Source organism: Lycorma delicatula, chromosome 7 (assembly GCF_047948215.1).
Source record: "Lycorma delicatula isolate Av1 chromosome 7, ASM4794821v1, whole genome shotgun sequence".
Lineage (NCBI taxonomy): Eukaryota > Metazoa > Arthropoda > Insecta > Hemiptera > Fulgoridae > Lycorma > Lycorma delicatula.
In genome coordinates this window covers 125314597-125329577 of record NC_134461.1, presented here as the reverse complement: position 1 = coordinate 125329577, position 14981 = coordinate 125314597, and the positions used below count along the sequence as shown (strand labels likewise).

The following is a 14981-nucleotide window of genomic DNA, read 5'->3' as shown; positions in this document are numbered from 1 at the left end:
GATGCATGTAGTTACGTAATATGTTAACCTGTTTTTGCTTGAATATTTTCAAACTGGATAGACCGATTTGTATGAGATTTTACACGGTTACTTCTGTATACGGAATCATTGATGTCATTTAATTTCTGTCCCAATCAGTCAACTTACAGAATTAAACATTTTTATTGGAACTTTTTGCTTTTTAGATAATTAAATTTAGCATTCTCAAAACTGCATCTAAAAAAGCCACAAAATTTTCTCTTTCTACTTTAATATTAGTTCGAACAAGGATTGGAAATAAAAATTAACTGATGATTTTACGAAGAAATAGTAAGAAATTCCTTAGAAATTTTTAATTTTTAATTTATAAAAAATTAATAATATCAACAAAATTATTACTATTAACAATATTATTTTATATATATATATATATATTATAAACTACTACATACTGTGGACATACGACCAGAAATAATCCTCATCAAGATAAACTTTTACATTATTTAAACTTGATAGTTAGTCAAAGAAAACTGGACCTGGTAAAACTTACAAAATTTGACGTATCAAATAAAACCATCGCATGCAAACTATAAACTATAAGTAAGATAAGAAAAATAACGACTTTGAAACTATTATATACTCTTTTTTAATATAAAATTCACAATAATTAAGTACATACCTTTATGAGTTATGATTTTAACGTTTTTGTTTATTGGGCTATTATTTTGGGCTATTATTTCTAAACTGCTGTACTATTTTCAATCAAAATAAATCAATTTAAAAAATATTAGTCCCTTAACTAGGAAGCCAAATTAACCGGATATTAAACTTTCTGAATTGCTAATCGTTCATCCCCCGATCAAATGAAACAAAAAACAATCTCTTATCGAAGAATAAACGATTTAATAGATGACTTTAATGAAATTAAGATAAAATCGACAGTTATTTTGATTAAAAAAATTAATGAAACAATTCAGTCTGATTCAGAAGCAGCAAAGCAGAAATTTGAATATATATTCCATGAATAAACCAGAAGATATCCATTATTTTGCACCGTATAACAACATAAAAACAAAATATCCAAAGCTACAACTTATTACCGTATTAAGAACGGTGGTATGTTTTAAAGACTAAATAGGGAAAATCTTGTAGTGATGCAACTTGCGTCTAATCTTATAAAAAAGTTATTTTTTTTTGTCATATTTTATCAAAAGTTTTGTATTGACAAGGTTTTTATTTTGGCAACTGAGCTTATATGAAATAGAATATGAATATATGAACTGAGCGTATATGAAATGTTTATTTTGAGAAACCGATTTTTTTCACGCTTATTAATTAAGCGTAGAATTCTTCTAAAATTGTACTGTAACACTTCTGTATTGACAGTCCGGTCAAAAATATTGATCCCGTTTACGATTACCAGAAATAGCACCATACACCAATTTTCTCATCGTGAACTAGGCGCTTAAATATCCTGTAAGGATTTTAATCATCCGAATATCTGGTGTTAACTCACCGGATTGGTCTAATGGTGAACTCGTCATTGCAAATCAGCTGATTTCAAAGTCGAGAGTTCTTAGATTCAAATCCCAGTAAAGGTAGTTACTTTGAACACTAGATCGTGGATGCCGGTGTTCTTTGGTGGTTGAGTTTCAGTGAATCACACATCTCACTTCATTTACATTCATACGTATCATCTTCTGAAGTAATACCTTACGTTGGTTCCGGAGGCTAAACAGAAAAAGTAGAGTAGATAACAGGTGTGCGAATCAACACGCCCAAATAAATGAAACCACGCCTCGTTTGGGATGAAAATAGAATCGGGTCTATGTGTCCATCAATAATGTTTTTAAGAAGCCATTCGCAATAGTTAAGATATTTCGACTTGTCTGTTTTCTTAAACTGATGCATAGTTGTGATAGATGCTTTTTAAAAATTTAAATCCTTAAGAATCTTATGGAAATATGTGTATTTTGTACTATTTTTATTAAAATTATTATTCATCTTATAATTTTTATTAATATTTGTTAATGATATTAAGAAACAAGCATATGTAATACTGAATCATTACTAGTAAGAGTATACAAAACATTAAATTAAGATTTTTTTATCCTACTCTGTGCCTAATAACCTCACAGTTAGGTCTACGATATTCATTGACCATATCGGTAGAATTCCTACAGGTACGAGAAAAAGTCTACATGATACTTTTTCAAAAGAAAAAAAACGTTGGTCGTTACTTTTTCAAAACTTATGTTACTGTGCCGATACAGGAATTAGTTCCTATAAAAAAAAAAAAAAGAATAAACGGGTGTGATCTAATGTTTTAATTAATGTAATTTTAACATTTTTGAGTCGTAAATGCTACCGTTACGGTTATTTTTGTTCTGGCAAACGATTGCTGAATATTTAACATTTTTATATCTTTGTTTCTAAATTAAAAAAAAAAAACGTTTTATGAAGATACATTTAACGAATTTTATATCTTCTTGAATTCGCCTTATTATTAATTCATCAAAGTAATATGTAAAAAAATCTTATGTGGACACAACATGACTTCCTTGTACACCCATTAAATTACATATAATCATTTTTTTAAATGAAAAGTACGTAACATTTTATTTCAATAATAACTTCTGCTTTTTTTTCATATATATATTTTTTTTATTGTTGTTATTGAATTGATTATTTGTTGTCAAACCTTTTTATAATCAGAGATTAATAATTATTAATAAATCAATATATTTAAATTAAAAAAAAAATTTAAAAAAGCAGATGAAGTCGGATTTGAACCCCTTCCCCTTGTAAGATCCAAGTATTTCATTAATTAACCTTTTATTTTAATATAACTTTGGAACCTATTAAAATAAGTACCACTTATGATATATCGTTTAAAAGCTCTCAATGAAGTCTTATTAACGCAGTTTTTCTTAACGCAGAGTAGAAAAAGTCCAAAATCCAATTTTTTTGTTGTTTTTTGGACACTTTTGGTGCAATCCATGGCAATCAAAACGGGAAGGTGCACAACTAGATGTTACAAGTCCTAAATCAAAAATTTCAACATTTTATGCCTAATCATTTTTAAGTTATGCGAGATATATACGCACATACGTACGCACGTCACGCTGAAACTAGTCAAAATGGATTCATGGATGGTCAAAATGGATATTTCCGATGAAATCTGAAAACCCAAATTTTTTGCGATCACAATACTTTTACTTCGTACGAGGAAGTAAAAATTATTGGAATAATTAATTAGCTGATAGAAATAACTTTAAGTAAAAGAAAAATTATGTTTAATGTACCGGAACTAAGAATTACTACAAATACTTACTTCTTTAAAAGCGAGAGAACTGTTAAAAGTTAAGAGAAATCGATTCTTTCCTTGAGAAAAGAAATTTTAAAACGTTTAAATCATTTTCTATGCTATACAAAAAATGAAGTTAAATAATTCAATTTTAGTTTTCAGAAGGTCAAATGCAAAATCTTATTTGGAACCTCATAATGCGATAATACAAGAACACTAAAAATACTTTAATTTTTGAGCCTTATTTACTTTTTTTTTCTTTAATATATCGTAAAAATTGGTCAGATAAATAAATACGATATTAATACATAAATTAATAAAACATACTGTTACCGTTTATTGGTTGTATGATAAGAATTGTTGTCTTTCTTATAGTAGCTTGTCTGCTAATGTAGAAAATACAGTACTGCACGTTAATGAAAATTTAAAGTAATATAATAAGACAGATTCAGCTGTGTTGCTGTTTTATATGTTTTACCCCTTCTATTACAAGCTATGAAATAAGAAAATTACATTGAAATAATTTTTAAACAATTTTCCTTATTATATAATAGTCCCACTAATGAAGAAATAAAAGAATAACTTAGTACTGATAATAATAATATATTTAAATTTATTTATTTATTAACGCGAATTTAATTAAAATTATAGTAATTAGAATTGTAACAAAGTAACAATAATAAATTCAATGTTAAATATTTGCATCATCTAGAACAGTCGTCATCAAACTCTTTTTTTTTTAAGTACCACTCATGTGAAATTCACATCATTTGCGTACCGCTGAATTATTAAATTTGTAATATGTCATTAGGATAGCGATGGAGTTTTGTCTCAAAATGGTAAAGCAGTATAAAATTACATTATTTTTTTAAACGAATGTATCTATTTTATAAAAAATAATGTATTACAATTTATTATAAAGTACAATTTTTTTAATCTGTTTTTACAGCAAAACAATTATTAATCTGTTTTGCTGTAAAAACTTTACGAAGAAATGTTACATTATACATTTATTTATATTATGGATTATTACTCATTAGTTTTGAAGATTAAAAATTCAGTGAGAAATACGGTGCTGCATGCTTGAAACAAATGAAAAGACGTCTGGTTCAGACATCTTTTCTTTAAAATTAAACTTAATTTTAAGTTTAACTGAAATTTTGAGTCAAGATTCATTTTATTACTAAAATTATTCTTCACCGTCACCACAGCAGAAAATCCAGTTTCACAAATATATGCGATAGAAAATGAAATTACAGTGATGGAATTTCCATCGCAATTCATGAAATGAACAATGGTGGATATTTTAGTCAAAATTTACTTAATTCTAATTTAGTAAATTCCATTATAAAACCTCTATCGCAGTATAGTTCTACTAAAGACTCTGTTTCGTTGTTAGTCAGGGTTCCAGGAATTAAATCCGTGTAAAGGGTTTCGTATCCGTAGAATTCAGAATAATCTTCTGTAAAATATTCTTGAAAAGTTTCAGCGAACATTAGGCGATAACTTTTTGTTTCGTTGATAAAATTATCTTATCGTTTCAATTTTTTTTGTACTGTCGAGATACATATACTGATACCAGCGCTTCAATTTTATCAAACGAAAAAGTAACACAATAATATTTTCAAATCAGAATATCATAAAGTACGTAAAACACCAGAATCAACTTTCTGTCTGTAGGACAACAATGACCGATTCGCTTAACGGCGGTAGGAAAGTGCTTTTATAGTGTTCGTACATGTGTGAGCGATGCAGATATGGGGCAGACAGATCATTACATGTGACTGTAGCACGTAACAACCCATCTGTGTTGCGTGTACGTCCTTACTAACCGAATGACTGATATTCTTGTTGTTGCTACATACAAATAATTTCCTCAAATTTAGGGAAAGGAGTGCATGATAAAATACTTTTTTTATTATAATATATCAAAATGGCTGATCCACAGTATTAAAAATAATAATAAATAAATATCCGTTCTTCTAATAATTTTGGATTATAATAATCACAGTACAAAGTTTTTGTATTTTACTTTCTTTTCATTATTGTACCTGTTTGCGTATAATTTTTCTTTCTTTTTTTTTCTTCAGAAGATGAATGAGGATGATATGTATGAAAATGAAGGAAATGAAATGTAGTCTTGTACGGTCTCAGGTCGAACCATTTCTGAAATGTATAGTTAATTGAAACCCAACCACCAAATAACACCGGTATTCCACGATCTAGTATTCAAATCTATATAAAACTGCCTTTACTAGGATTTGAACCTTATCTTGAAAATTATTGGAGTTATAGTTCTGGGACTTTTTTATCCTATTTCCCGGCTTAAATTACATAAGAACCATCAACTTTACTCCTTAGTTTGGATACCAAAAATTATAGTAGGGCATCTTTTTATTGAAGAGCTGAAATCCGGGCAAAACTTTTCGCTAGTCGTAACTCAAAAACAAAGCGTTTCCAGATCTATGTTTATTTTTTTTTGTCTTCAGTCATTTGACTGGTTTGATGCAGCTCTTCAAGATTCCCTATCTAGTGCTAGTCGTTTCATTTCGGTATATCCCCTACATTCTACATCCCTAAAAATTTGTTTTACATATTCCAAAAGTTGCCTGCCTGCATAATTTTTCCTTTCTACCTGTCCCTCCAATGTTAAAGCGAATATTACAGGATGCCTTATTATGTAGCCTATAAGTCTGTCTCTTCATTTAACTACATTTTTCCAAATGCTTCTTTCTTCATCGATTTTCCGCAACACCTCTTCATTTGTCTCTGTATCCACCCGTCTGATTTTTTAACATTCTCCTACAGCACTGGATTTCAAAAGCTTCTAATCTTTTCTTCTCGGGTACTCCGATCGTCCAAATTTCACTTCCATATAAAGCTACGCTCCACACATATGCTTTCAAAAATCTTTTCCTGACGTTTAAACACTTTTATTATATCATCTATTATTATATATCTATTGTCTATTACATATATTTAACATGTATTCTTTTTTAAGCCGATTCTAAATTAATAACAGATTTTAATAGAAATGTAGTGTCTTACCTTTTTTGATATCAGTATCGTTTAGGTAAAAACCGTTTTATTTATATTACAGAAATTTTTATTTTTTGAGCGGAAGAAATATCTGCGAAATTTTTACCGTACGGTTTACAATTTAATTTTAATTTTTTTGTTTGTATTTAATTTTAATAGACGTTATTTACATCAATTTTCACAGAATTAGGTTCTCTGGAAAATTAATTAGAAATTTTTATTTATTTAATGGTAAATTAACAAAATTATTTTATTCCCAACTAAGAAAATATATTTTCCGACAAAATGTTTTCGTGTTTTATCCCGTTTTTCTTAAAATCTAAGCAAGAAAGAGGTCTGGGATCACTTTTATTCAGTTTTTTAGATCAAAAACCATAAAGAAGCAATAAATTTATACCTTGATTTTTACCTTAAGAATTTTATTACGGTTTAATTTCATAGAGGATGCAGAAAGCACGGCTAAAATGTTTTGCAAACCGAAACTCGCTAACGAACCGTTTTCTGACGTATGTTTATATGAATCTTTTTTCTTATTTTTGGATATAGAATCATCTCCCGAGAGATTGCCGTGCAATTTGAAATCATTCTGAATTTAACATATTTTAAGGGGAAAAAACTGAAATTTAAAAGTTTTCCAATCATTCTTTAACGTGATTCATTATTTTTTTCGAAAGTACAAAATTAAAAACAACTATCACGTTTAAAATTACTTCCTCAATCGGAAGGATTTTTTGTATATTAGAACGAAAAATAATTATTGAGTATACTGGGAATATAATTTATACCCGAAAGAATTTTATCTAAAAAAAAATTTATTTAAAAATTTCTATAAAGTTTAATCTTACAGCAATTTTATAAAGAAATTTATCAAATTTTTCCAAAAGAAGTTTTGTGCTTTTTTAAATTGTTTCACGATCACCACTCCGCTATCTTAAATTTTTCATGAAATTTTTTAACCTGCTAATACTTCAAATAGATAAACCCATAAATGAGCGACACTACTTCTTTAATCCCCAATGATAAAAATCTATTATAAAAGCTATTAAATTTAGTTTTTAAATATTTACCTTTTACTGTGTCGATCGGTCCAGCAGAAATGATCGTGAACTGTTGTTATGAAATTACACAGCGTTAATCGATATAATTTCTAAAATTTTTATTAACGAGTAAAGATTCTGATCTAAACACTGGCTATTCATCGAAGTTAAACAGTACACTGTTGGCGATAAGAAAGAACTTATTACATGAAACTTTTGAGCATGCCTTTTAAAACGAACTAACGTTTAATAACTAGAACTGATAGTCATATTGACAATGAAGTAATAATAATACAACCAGAATAATGAAGCTATAACTTAAATATAGTATGACATTTGTGTTTCAAGTAAAAGTGATGTCATACATAAAATAGCTTTTAGAAATTAAAAAGGAACTAATAAATTGCTCTCCTCTTTTTAAATAACTTTAATTATCGATTCAAGATTCATAATTACTGGAAAATGCAATAAAACTTAATGTTATATTGTAATAGATAAAAGGGGTTATAACCCCTTTTAAAGCACTACGAATATATTCGTTCAATAAAAATTTACTTCAAGTCTGATACCAAGAATAAAGTACTGATATATAAACTGCATATATTTCTGTAAAATTAAACTGAAAAAGAAATATTGCAATTTTAGGAACACATTGAATAATTTAATTAGACAAACAAAAATAAAGTACTAAAATATAAATTTTAATCAGATAATGATAATAATAAAAGGACATGGAAATATATTATAAAATCGATATAACTGTATTGAAAAATATAGAAAATTTGGATATTAAACAGGATTTTACAGTCCCTCAAGTCGATTCAATAACCCTAAATAAGTCTTTTGCTAATGCGGATAAAAGTATCTCGATAAAATAGAAATGAATAAACACTACCATGACGACCACTTATTTCCCGATTTCCCACCTAAGATTCAGCTGTCAGTCTTCTTTTTTCTTTCACCCAACAAATTAGTCCGAAATAGAAAACATAAAGAAAAAGTATGAAAATCAACTCTTCTCCTGGTACGGATAACTTAAAAAAATCACTATTAAAAAAATAGCACAAATTATATTTAAGATCCTTATAATTATTATTAATAAATGCTTTAAACGAGGAAAATTTCCTCTACTTTTTTAAATTTCTAAAATAAAACCATTTTTCAAATCAGACGAAAAAAACTGACTCAGGGATTACAGAATTATTCATCTTTTAAATAAGTTCATCAAAATTATCGAAAAAAATAATAACGATCAGGTTATTGTTCTTAAAAAATTTTTATGTAATCGATCAAAACGTGTGTGGATTCCAGGAAAACAAATGTACAAAGGATGCACTCATAAAGTTAACACAGATTCTATCATTATCTATTTTTTTTGACCTGGCCAAGGCGTTTGATATAATAACTCGCGATAGATTATTAAATAAACTTCAGTTTTATGGAATTCGCCTTACACCGATGAGATTAATCACAAGCTATTTGAAAAACAGGAAACTTATCCTAGATAACAGTATCAGATTTCTGTTCGATAATGGTTTATCTCAAGGCACGATACTTTCGCCTTTGCTTCATCTAATTTACGAAAATAATTTATTTAAAATTAAGACCGATAATATGTTTGTTTTATCTTTTGCCGAAGAAACCGCCTTTTTATTCTCAGGAAAGTTTGGGACATTGTTTTTCACACGGTAGAGGGTATACTTTTAAAAATTGTAAGTCGGTTTGAATACAATGTACCAACTTTTAGACTGGATAAAGCCAAATATGCTGTTTTCTCCAAATCCTGCTAGCCAGTCTACCAATAACCATTCGATCAGAATTCACATAGTATATTGTGTCGGGCGGGTTTCATGATACTACAAGTAATTACGGTTGTAAATTAACCGTACAATAGCTACGATAATAAAATATATGGGTGTCATGATAAATCAGAATCTCAAATGGCAATCCCATGTCAAACTTTTAAGTATTGATTAATGTACTTGATTTATCGGTTTCGAAAAATAATTAAAATAAAATTTTTTCATATGATTTAATCGATATACTATACATATGTTCATTCTGTGCTAAATTATTGCAAAGTTGTTTGGGGAAAGGACATTTGATACTCGCCTTAATAAATTTTTTACTGTACAAAAATATATTATGAAGCAGCCTTTGGGTAAAATTTGGATAAATTAAAAAAAAAATGGGCGTCCTAACAATAAAACAAATGTACTTACAAATTTTAATTAAGTACATTAATCTAAACAGAAAATATTTTTTTTTTTAATTTCCCATATCATTTACGACGTGAATTATGTTACAATGTTCCGAGGGTTTTCATGTGCAGGAGACAGTTTAATTATGCGTATTTCAAACCAGTAAATTTGTTGAATTTATATATTCGAGTTAAGTAATTCCACACTTAAGAAATTAATGAAATGGAATAGCGGATAAATTTTATTTCAAAATAGATTTTATAAATCAGTCTCGATAGTGTTGCAGTTATTCGACCATTATCTATTTTTAATTCATTATTTTTCGTTGACTTTTATCGTTTTTGTGAAATCTAAGCCTAAATTATAAATCATTATGTTTAATTTATAATTTTTTTTACTGTAAGAGGTAATTATTAAAATAATTGCAGTTATATTCACTCGACAGCTTTATCAATAGCGCTTAAGTTCTCTTCTGCTAGTGATCCCTAACTGAAATGCAATTATGAATCAAGTTTATAAAGCAATATCGATATATGTATACTAGAAATTGCTATATTTATGTACTACCTCTATTAATTTTATTATTTTGAGGGATTAAATATTAATTAATTATTCATTTAAACCTCCTCTATGAATCATGAGACCTTGCCGTTGGTGAGGGGGCTTGAGTGCTCAGGGATACAGAGTAGCTGGACCGAAGGTGCAACCATATCGGAGAGGTATCTGTTGAGAGCCAGACTAAGGAATGATTCCTGAAAGAGGGCAGCAGCTCTTTCAGTAGTTGTTAGGGGCGTGAGTCAGGACGACTTAAACGGCCGTATCAACATCACTCAGTCCTCTGAGTACTGCGCAGCTGAAAGCAATGGAAAACTACAGCTGTTTTTTTTTCCAAGAAAATGTGGCTCTGCATTTTCAAAAGCAATAATGGAGGCGCCTTCCTTGGTAAAATATTCCGGAGGTAAAATAGTCCCCCGTTCGGATCTCCGGGTGGGGACTACTAAGGAAGGGGTCACCAGAAAAGTAAAAAATAACATTCTACGAGTCGGAGCGTGGAATGTTAGAAGCTTAAAAAAGGTTGGTAGGCTAGAGAATTTAAAAAGGGAAATGGATAGGGTAAACGTGGATATAGTAGGAATTAGTGAGGTTCGGTGGGAAGAGGAAGGCGACCTTTGGTCGGGTGACTTTAGAGTAATTAACTCAGCGTCAAATAATGGGCAGGCAGGAGTAGGTTTCGTGATGAAAAAGAAAATAGGGAGGAGAGTGGAGTATTTCAAGACGCATAGCGATAGAGTCATTGTAATAAGGATAAATTCAAAACCTAAACCGACAACGATTGTTAACGTCTATATGCCTACAAGCGCCCATGATGATGATGAGGTAGAATGTGTATACGAAGAGATTGATGAAGCAATTAAACACGTAAAAGGAGATGAAAATTTAATAATAGTTGGAGATTGGAATGCAAGCATTGGAAAAGGCAAGGAAGGAAATATAGTGGGTGAATACGGGCTGGGCAAAAGGAATGAAAGAGGGGACCGACTTATAGAGTTTTGCACGAAGTATAATTTAGTAATTGCCAACACCCAATTTAAAAATCATAATAGAAGAATATACACTTGGAAAAAGCCAGGCGATACTGCAAGGTATCAGATAGATTATATCATGGTTAAGCAAAGATTTAGAAATCAACTCGTGGACTGCAAAACTTACCCTGGAGCAGACATTGATAGCGACCATAATTTGGTGATAATGAAATGTAGATTGGGGTTTAAAAACCTGAAGAAAAGGTGTCAGATGAATCGGTGGAATTTAGAGAAGCTTGAGGAAGAGGAGGTAAAGAAGATTTTTGAGGAGGACATCGCTAGAGGTCTGAGTAAAAAAGATAAGATAGAAAATGTAGAAGAAGAATGGGAGAATGTTAAAAAGGAAATTCTTAAATCAGCAGAAGCGAACTTAGGCGGAATAAAGAGAACTGGTAGAAAACCTTGGGTTTCAGACGATATATTGCAGCTGATGGATGAACGTAGAAAATATAAGAATGCTAGTGATGAAGAAAGTAAAAGGAACTATCGGCAATTAAGAAATGCTATAAACAGGAAGTGCAAACTGGCGAAAGAAGAGTGGATTAAAGAAAAGTGTTCAGAAGTGGAAAGAGAAATGAACATTGGTAAAATAGACGGAGCATACAGGAAAGTTAAGGAAAATTTTGGGGTACATAAATTAAAATCTAATAATGTGTTAAACAAAGATGGTACACCTATATATAATACGAAAGGTAAAGTCGATAGATGGGTGGAATATATTGAAGAATTATACGGAGGAAATGAATTAGAAAATGGTTTTATAGAGGAAGAAGAGGAAGTTGAGGATGATGAAATGGGAGAAACAATACTGAGATCTGAATTTAAGAGAGCATTAAAAGATTTAAATGGCAGAAAGGCTCCTGGAATAGACGGAATACCTGTAGAATTACTGCGCAGTGCAGGGGAGGAGGCGATTGATAAATTATACAAACTGGTGTGTAATATTTATGAAAAAGGGGAATTTCCGTCAGACTTCAAAAAAAGTGTTATAGTAATGATACCAAAGAAATCAGGGGCAGATAAATGTGAAGAATACAGAACAATTAGTTTAACTAGTCATGCATCAAAAATCTTAACTAGAATTCTATACAGAAGAATTGAGAGGAGAGTGGAGGAAGTGTTAGGAGAAGACCAATTTGGTTTCAGGAAAAGTATAGGGACAAGGGAAGCAATTTTAGGCCTCAGATTAATAGTAGAAGGAAGATTAAAGAAAAACAAACCAACATACTTGGCGTTTATAGACCTAGAAAAGGCATTCGATAACGTAGACTGGAATAAAATGTTCAGCATTTTAAAAAAATTAGGGTTCAAATACAGAGATAGAAGAACAATTGCTAACATGTACAGGAACCAAACAGCAACAGTAGCAATTGAAGAACATAAGAAAGAAGCCATAATAAGAAAGGGAGTCCGACAAGGATGTTCTCTATCTCCGTTACTTTTTAATCTTTACATGGAACTAGCAGTTAATGATGTTAAAGAACAATTTAGATTCGGAGTAACAGTACAAGGTGAAAAGATAAAGATGCTACGATTTGCTGATGATATAGTAATTCTAGCCGAGAATAAAAAGGATTTAGAAGAAACAATGAACGGCATAGATGAAGTCCTACGCAAGAACTATCGCATGAAAATAAACAAGAACAAAACAAAAGTAATGAAATGTAGTAGAAATAACAAAGATGGACCACTGAATGTGAAAATAGGAGGAGAAAAGATTATGGAGGTAGAAGAATTTTGTTATTTGGGAAGTAGAATTACTAAAGATGGACGAAGCAGGAGCGATATAAAATGCCGAATAGCACAAGCTAAACGAGCCTTCAGTAAGAAATATAAGTTGTTTACATCAAAAATTAATTTAAATGTCAGGAAAAGATTTTTGAAAGTGTATGTTTGGAGTGTCGCTTTATATGGAAGTGAAACTTGGACAATCGGAGTATCTGAGAAGAAAAGGTTAGAAGCTTTTGAAATGTGGTGCTATAGGAGAATGTTAAAAATCAGATGGGTGGATAAAGTGACAGATGAGGAGGTATTGCGGCAAATAGATGAAGAAAGAAGCATTTGGAAAAATATAGTTAAAAGAAGAGACAGACTTATAGGCCACATACTAAGGCATCCTGGAATAGTCGCTTTAATTTTGGAAGGACAGGTAGAAGGGAAAAATTGTGTAGGCAGGCCACGTTTGGAATATGTAAAACAAATTGTTAGGGATGTAGGATGTAGAAGGTATACTGAAATGAAACGACTAGCACTAGATAGGGAATCTTGGAGAGCTGCATCAAACCAGTCAAATGACTGAAGACAAAAAAAAAAAATTCATTTAAATTTTAAATAATTTTTAAAATATTACCGACCTGTTAGGACGACTGGAATGTAATTTTGAATTGTTTATGGCACTTCGCCGTTGCTTCCAGGTCGTATAAAATTCTTGCACTTGTGTTACTAGTACTTATACGTAAATGCAGCGTAGGAAAACGTACTATAAGGAAAAACATATTCAAATAATAATTTTCCATAATATATATAGATGGTTCCTTCTAGCACAAACATACTATGCATTAAATAATAGTCAAATATACATTAAAGAATTAAAGAACAGCCAATCAAAGAGCAGCACGCGACGTAGGCCAATTCTAGAGAAAAGTTACATATTATGCAGCCTTTTATTGATAAAGTCACATATTTCGCACTCATTTTTGATGTTAATGATTCTTTATAATATATGCTCCTTCAGATTTGCGAGACGCCGCAAAATACAGTAAATTATCGACCCCCGATCTTTTGCGTATATATGTATATCGCAAAAAAATTTGGATCGACCCGGATTTAATTCCGCTCGCATCCGGATACTGGTACACACACACACACGGTACACGCACTGCTACACAGATACGCGGCCAGACAGGGTGAAACTAGTTCTATGTAAGTCGCATACCAGTCGAACCAAAACCCTTATAATTACGTTCAGTTTCATCTAATGTTTCGCTTTCCGTCCACGATATGCGTTTGTATTTCGATATTATCATTTGTGCGATTCTCATCCCGCTCTGCACTGTAAAATCTTTATCGCCCAAATTAATAAGACCGACTTCAATTTCACGGTGATAATCAGCATCGACCGTGTCTGGTGAATTCACAACTGTAAAGCCGTAGCTCATCGCCATACCCGATCTAGGTCTTATTTGCGCTTCATACTTTTCAGGCAGCGATATAGCAATGCCGGTTGCGATTATTTTTATTTCAGCCGGTTTTAAAATCGTATCGATTGTTGAATTTAAATCTAAACCGGCGCTTTGTTCGGTAGCGTATTTAGGAAAATCAACGAAATTATTCAATTTCTTAATTTTATAAACTTCCATTTCTAAATATCTATATAGAAAAATAAATAATACAAAACAAATAATCTATACGTGTAAAAAAAAATAAAAATTTTATATATATATATAGATATATTGTATATGTTCCTTCAGATTTGCGAGAAGCCGCAAAATACATTAAATTTATCGATCAAACAGCTGGCTTGATGATACATGTATCTATATGTAAGTCATTCATACGAATTAAATAATATAATATTAATATATTTTATTATAACATACTGTAGCGTGTGCATGACATCATGGAGATTCCCTCAGCTGTAGCATTGACTCTTAATGTAAATTACAGTTTTGTTCGCGCATGTGAAATAGCATTTTTCATAACAATATTATACAATACTTTCCTCACTTACTTTATATAATAATAATAATAATAATTTTTTTAATTTATTTTTAATTTTTTTATTTTATTTGCTTTGTTTGTGGAACAGTTACAAAACCTTTGTATGCTGCACAAT

At 30.4% G+C, this 14981-nt stretch overlaps 1 protein-coding gene across 2 annotated transcripts in view; it reads right to left on the bottom strand.

Moving 5' to 3' along the window:
- Nucleotides 1-7596, bottom strand: part of LOC142327555 (prostatic acid phosphatase-like) — a 36194-nt gene extending 28598 nt beyond the window's left edge. The window contains exon 1 of one of the 2 annotated variants that reach the window (XM_075370713.1): nt 7393-7596. The gene's annotated coding sequence lies outside the window, so the exon portion shown is untranslated. Of the gene's footprint in view, nt 1-3619; nt 3758-7392 lie in introns of those variants that run through there. The other variant, XM_075370712.1, reaches the window with a different exon arrangement.
- Between the last annotated feature and the right edge of the window lie 7385 nt (nt 7597-14981).